Raw genomic sequence first — 7,301 nt, forward strand, 5'->3', positions numbered from 1 at the left:
GAGGGAGCCTCTGTAAATATAGATGAAGTTTTGCTTGCTCACCTCCTGCTGTGTGGCCCAGTTCCTAGCAGGCCATGGACTAGTACTGGTCTGTAGCCTGGGGGTTGGGGATCGCAGATTTAGGGCACTAGAGAGTGAGTTGAAAAATTATTCTCTCCCATTGCTACCTCGTGGTCATATTTGTGTGATTCTTTGTACTGGCTGACAAAAGCTGTTTGAAGATATGTCATGGAAAAGCAAAGTAAACAGATGACTAGCTGATCTCTAGAACTTCTGTTCAGTTATGTGCTTTGAGGCAAGGCTATGAGAAAGAACATGACATCACCTAAGTGCTGTCACTGGGTCCCATCAGTCATGCCTTTCAAATGTCCCTATATTGTCCCTTCTTCACTGTTCTCTCTGCTTCCAACTCTCTCAAAACCATCATCTCATACCAGGGTTTTGCAGAAGCCTGTGGGCTTGTTTCCTGTAACCCTTTTCTCTCCCTTTGAAACACCCTGCATAATACTCCTAACCAATATCTAGTGCTACCAGGACCACTTTCACTGTGTCATTTTTCTGTTAAAAAATTGAAAAATGTACGATGTTTTTATTTTGAAAAATGTGCATCACAAAATGTCACGTACAGTATGATTCTGACATTGTTGAAAACAAAAAACCCAAGCCCACAAATATGTATATATATTTTTCTTATATTAATTTCCTGTTGCTTCTGTAACAAATTATGATAAATTCAGTTGCTTAAAACAATACATTGTTATCTTACAGTTCTGGAGATCAGAAATCCAAAATCAGCCTCAATGGGCTAAAATCAAGGGTTGACTGAAGCTCTAGGGGAAAATCCATTTCATTGCCTTTTCTTGCTTCTACGAGTTGCCTGTATCCCCTGGCTTATGGCTCCATCCTCAATCTTTAAAGTCAGCAGTGTAGCATCTTCCAATCTCTCTCTGACTCTGACTCTCCTGCTTCTCTCTTATAAGGACCATTATGATTACATTGGGCCCATTCAAATAATTCAAGATAATCTTCCTATCTCAAGATCCTTAATCACAACTGCAAAATCCCCTTGCCATGTAAAGTAACATATTCACAGTTTCCAGAAATTACAATATTGATATCATTTGGGGGAGGGGCATTATTCTATTACATGCATCCATAGACACACACAAATGCACCGTATGCATGAAAAACTAAAAGGAAGCATACCAAAAAATTAATGGATTGATTATTTCTATGTTAAGAACTTCAGGTGATTTTAATTTTTCTTCTTTGTATTCAATCAATATTTCCAGTTTTCAAAAATGATCTTGCATTATTTTTATATTCATAGAGAATGTCAATAACAAAAACAGTTCAGTACGTGTTACTGTAGAGGATATCTGCCATTTCCTCTGCTCTGCCCTCTTTTCTTCTGGAGACCATGTTTCCTCTCATTCCAGCCCCCAACTCAACTCCATAGTTCTAAGAGTTTCATGGTACCTCCTTACCCTGGTCACAGGAAAGAACATGTGATCCACACTGGGGTAAATAGAGGCATTCCCAGCATTATTTTCTCTCTTTCTTTTGTTTAACTGGAATTAGGAGAAAAAGTGAATTCTTCTCTGATGGAACACTCAGGAAAATGTAAACCAGAAAATGCTGGTGATTATGGTTCTAATATCACAGAAAACATGAGAACCAAGCAGATACGAGAAAAACAGAGAGGATGAATCCTGACGGTATTTGCATCCTTGCTTTGGGTTGTCTGAGGACCAGTTATATTTCCCTCCTTCCCTAGGTTTGGATATATAAACCAATAGATTCCCCTTTCTGCCAAGACTGACCTATCAATTGCAACAAAAGAGTTGGGATTAAAATAGGAATGTTTTCAAGCCTGCAACAATTCCTTGTTGCTTATAACTGTCTCAAATTATTAATAGCTCTTCTGACTGGCTGCAAAGCTGTTCACAGCCCCCTCTTCCTCTGCCTCCACTTGGCTATGTCTGGCCTTCTCATCTTTTCTTACTCAGTTTACAGAGTTTGCTTTTGTGGCTCTTGTCATTCACCTTGTCTGTACTACCTATATCTCCCCTCCCTGCCCATCAAAATTCTATCCAACCATCCCCAGCCACCTCTATGAAACATTCCCCAAATCAGCTAGGGAAGGCATCCTTCTCTGAACATTTATAATATGCAAGGTCTGTACCATGAATTTCACACCTATGTCCACTTATTATGGTTTAAGGTCACTCCAAATAAATTATTAACCTCTGAGGACAATAACTATACTATGTTTTACAAATTGCTCTCAAAGAACCAGCTGTGCATTTTAATTAATTAAATCACAGGTTAAGCAGAACACAGAAATATTAAGGTATAGTCCTCCAAAGAAGAAAGCACAATGGCCATTGTGAATATTTATAAGTTAGAAACAACCTGGGACATTGGAGGACAGTTTTCATGATACTAAGGTGTCATCCTTATGCTGCATGCTTTCTCATCATTTCCACAAAGATAATTTAAGAATGGGAAGTAAGATGTGATGGAAAAAGCAGCAGCCAGAATTATTTAGCTGTGGGAAGGAAAAATGGAAGAGAACCTAACAATCTTAACATTTGTAAAACTTTGCTATTCAGAAGATAGTTTCTTCCTCCATGGGAATTACAACTGAGGTGGGGAATAAGCACATAATCACATAATGAAATTTAAGTGTTTCTAGATAGATTTTGTACCCTAAGGGTGCCAAACAATAAAATGAATTCTGAACTCTGAATTTTGTATAATGTATTCTTATGGTAGTTCTAAAAAAAACTTTGGAAATGGCTTTAGGGTGATTTTACCTAAAGGTAAGGAATTGAATAAGATGATCACAAAAATTTCTTATAAACTCTAAGAATCTACTTTATAAAACTTTAATTTTATACAGAGGGGAGAACAATTTTTAATTTTTAAATATTATAGCCCCATATTCAGATGCTTTTATCATTTTCTCCATGAATGGAGGATCTCTTATTCCAAATATGTACAGGGATAAGTTAAAAACCTTCGTCTGATCTATTTATCTGCTTCTAAGAGAAAACTGTGCTCAGTTGTAACCCTATTTCTGCCTTTGAAATTATATGTGCCTTTTTTTTGCATCAAGTGGAATTATAAATTTTAAGTCCAAATCAGGTATTAAAAACACTCAAAAATATTCCCTGCCTGGACAATGACACCCTTTTCCCAATAATTCTAACATGAACACAAAACAGAGCCCAACTCTGTATAATTGGGTGCATCAGGACCAGTAGAGCACCAACAATATTCTTCAGCCCATATCCAGAACGAGGGAGAAATGAGTAGATAGAGCATGGGGCACTTTTAGGGCAATAAAAACTCTTCTGTATGATACTGTAATGGTGGATACATGACATTATGTATTTGTCTAAATCGGTAGAATATATAATACAAAGAGTCAATCCCAATGTAAACTAGGTCCTTTAGTTAACGATAACGTATCAATATTGTCTCATCAGTTGTAACAAGTGTACCACCCTAATATGTTAATGATAGAGGAAACTGGGGAAGAAGGGTAAAGGGAGTGGAAATACTCTGTACTTTCCATTCAATTTTTCTGTAAATCTAAAACTGCTCCAAATTGTCTATCTTTTTTAAAGCGATTCCAAACATGAATTAGTCCTTAGTTAGGGAAAAGAAAGCATGAAATAGCTATATTGCTATCTCTTGTTAAGAATATTATACATTACCAATATCTGTAACAAATTGTCTCCCCAATCTTTTAAACGTGCAATTATACATTACCAATATCTGTAACAAATTGTCTCCCCAATCTTTTAAACGTGCAAGACAATCTTGTTGCTGTAATGAGCAGAGGCTCATTGGAAATAAATGAAACTTGAAGGAATGCATATTTTCTGTGACTTTGCTTGTACACTATGAGCCGACATTGGGGAGAAGACCAACTTTTCCTCCATAAGTAACTGATAATAGTGCGGCAGACTTTTTCCTTTCCTTTTCTATCTCTATTTCTACAGCAACAACTCAGTATCCATTTGGCTTTTATTTGGTGGGCAAAAAGCTATATTGGCATCAATGCTGGATCATGGACAGATAGATAATAGTTAACATTTTCATTCACTGCTCTACTCGTTACACTATATTTTAGAACTTGACCAGATAATGGGCTTACCAGTACTCCAGAAAGAATAATTCCTTTGGAAGCCCTCTATTATAGACTTTATAGAAGTTGGACACTGAGCATTATTAAAGGCAAGTAAAAGGATACTGTGAGAGCACATAACAGGGAATAATACACTTGAGAAATGAATGTTGCCTGTCAGTTCAGGGAGTAAATGAATGGGGGAAATGAAATGATTGCTTGAATGAATGGGGTGGTTTTAGGAATTATACAGGACTGTGTCTTTAAATGTACACTGGTACACCAAATGCTTCAAATATATTTCAAGATCACATTCGCAGATGAAAATAGCTAGCTCTTGCATGTCGTTCACTGCAGTAAACAACACTGGATTTTTTTCTAAAGGATATCAGTTGTTGGTGAAAAGGACCAGTACCCTGTCTCAGTAGAGGAAGGAAGTATAGCTTCTTTGTCTGTGTTTCTCTGTTTGGTTGTTATGGCTCTGAATCTCAGTGCTCAAACTCTAACAAGTGAAAAAAAATTTTTTTTGTTTTCTTAATTTTCACTCCGAGTCTCCCATTACCTGACAAAGGCCAGAAAGTCAAGATCTATCATTGCTGTGGCTCCCCTCCCCTGTTGTTCCCAAGCTCCTGCCAAGGAAATGCGGAGGCCGTACACAGCCTCAACGCACAGGGAGGTCCTTCCGTCATCTGCCTACGCTGGTCCCGTGGAGGCACCTTCTGTCTAGTCCTCAGAGTCCCTCAGATCCAAGGACTCTGCTACTTTCATAACACCTTTGGATACAGGAGACTTTGGCGAGTTAGAAATGCATGGCCACCTCTTCAGGGCACTGTCAGGGAACAGAGGGCAGGACAGGGGTACACAGACATCTCTCATTGTGAAGGCATACTCACCCTTTTGCACCAGAGTTCTCTTTTTCCACCTAGTTCTCTTTTCCCTCCAGAGAATCCAGCATGAACTTCCCTGTGGGCTTATGCATTTGGGGAGGAAAAAAAATAAAAAAAGAAGGAAAGTATCTTGGGAGCAACTTCTGCTTTCCTCCTTGTGATGTATTAACACACCCCGAGGCAAAGCAGCACGAGACCTACTACCTTCACAAATATGGGATAAGAAAGAGGAAAATACACAGAGGAAGCCATAAATACATAGCTTAAAAGCTTCATCCTCCCGCATAGTCAGATTGCCCAAGCTTGCTCAGCTGAGTCAATAGGGAGACTCTTTTGCCTGTAAACAGGTTAATCACTGGTAAGCTGATTGATACCTACTATCTTCTACAAGTTCTCCCAGAAATTCTGATGGAGAAGAAAAATCAAAGGTCAGAGGAAGAAAAACGGGTGTATGGAATTGTCTCCATACTTCACATTTATTTTTGTGGGTTTTTTTTTCCAAGAGGGGGTTTTACTATATCACCCAGGTGGCTCATGAGCTCCTGGGCTTAAGTGATCCTCCCACCTCAGCCTTCTAAGTAGCTGGGATTACAGGAACGAGCCACATTTATTTTTATTATAAGTTTAATTCCAGTAGGTAAACTATTAGAAATATGAGCACATAAAATCTGGGTCAACTGATAAATTAAAAAAAATTTCAGTAGGGACTGTCCTGACTCTCCCTTCAAAAATGTAGATGAAAATGTAATTTAGATAGTTACAATTATACTGTAAGAAGAATCACCTGATGGTTTGTAGTAAATCCCCTCACATGCATTTGTGTTTAACTCGCATTCACTGATTTTTTTTCTCTAAAATAACTTGGTAAATAGCAAGGCCAGTCAATACCAGTAGTTTCTTCAGTGATAATGTTTGCAACTTCTGTAATAACTTTTGCTCTGTAATTACTATTTTTCTTTTCCTAGAAGCTCACGAATTGAAAAAGGGAAATAGGAGTTTCCATTTTGTCTGGAGATTTTGTAGTCTCTGTTCCTCTGCTTCAGTTTTGGATACATTTATGCATGTGACAGCAATGCTAAGTAAAAGTTATAATTAGAATACCATGGTAATGTAGGATGAAATATATATATATATATATACATACACACACACGCACATACATATGTATAACAGAGCTTCTTTGCTGTTTCCACAACAAATAATGGGAAACCACAAAGGCTTCTTAAGCATTTTTCTATTTGAAAAGCCATCCATGTAGAATATTTGTTAAAGCTCTGCCCTGCATTAAGTGATATATTTTTTCTAAATATTTTGCCATCTTTCTTATTTATATTTTTATGATTTTGTGTAACAAAAACATTCTTTCCTTTAAGTATTATCCAAAGGGACTATAGCTTTTAGTAAAATATCAGTGTTTGTTTAAACTGTTTTTTAGTTAGGTCATATTTCCTTAAACTTATTCTAGAGAAGACGATATGTACATCTGCCACCGATTATCCATGTCTATATATCATGGTTCATAGAACTGGGGACATTAAAATTGCACACATGGAAGGCCAACAAAAGAAGCTATTAGCTCTCTGTGTAATGTGAGGATGTGTGCCTGATTCTTTCCTGAAGGCTCCAAGAAGGGGGAGAAAAATCTTTTTCTTCCAACATTCTCTAAACATCATAGTAACTGAAGAGCAAATTATCTACATGAAAATTTTTATCACATAAAAACATATACTCCTAGAGTATCATATAGAACAAAGAATTATCATAGATGACTTCTTCTGGATTTTTGGCTTTGCCTAACCTCCTCTTACCCTAATCCATGTCAGGTAGACCTGGGTATTCACTCACTCAAAAACTTTTACTGAGGGCTCACTGCGTATCAGGTATAGTCCTAGAGATATAAAAGCAAATGCAGGCTGGGGCTGAAATGCTGAATTGTGTCCCAGAGTCACTGTGGGAGCTCAACACTAGTGACTAGCTTGGCTTTGAGGGTGGGGGGTGGTGAGAGTGGGGGTTTTGAGTTTCAGATTAACCACCTGGCATAGGGTGGGTGCTTTGAAGGTTAAGGCAATGGGATGCTGTTCAGCCAGACAGTCTATTTAGAGTACCAGCTATGCAGTCATGTTAGAGCAATGAGCAGAAGCCCAGGCAAGTGGTTGGTAGTAGGGAGGCCTTTCTTCCTTTTGGTTTCTGGCCTTGAATACAATCTTTCTGCATGTTGCATCAGTATGTAGTGATCAAAGGCAATGTGCTAAGATTGGTGGAGTACGAAGAGAGGA

This window comes from Microcebus murinus, chromosome 8, assembly GCF_040939455.1.
Source record: "Microcebus murinus isolate Inina chromosome 8, M.murinus_Inina_mat1.0, whole genome shotgun sequence".
NCBI classification, from domain to species: Eukaryota; Metazoa; Chordata; class Mammalia; order Primates; family Cheirogaleidae; genus Microcebus; species Microcebus murinus.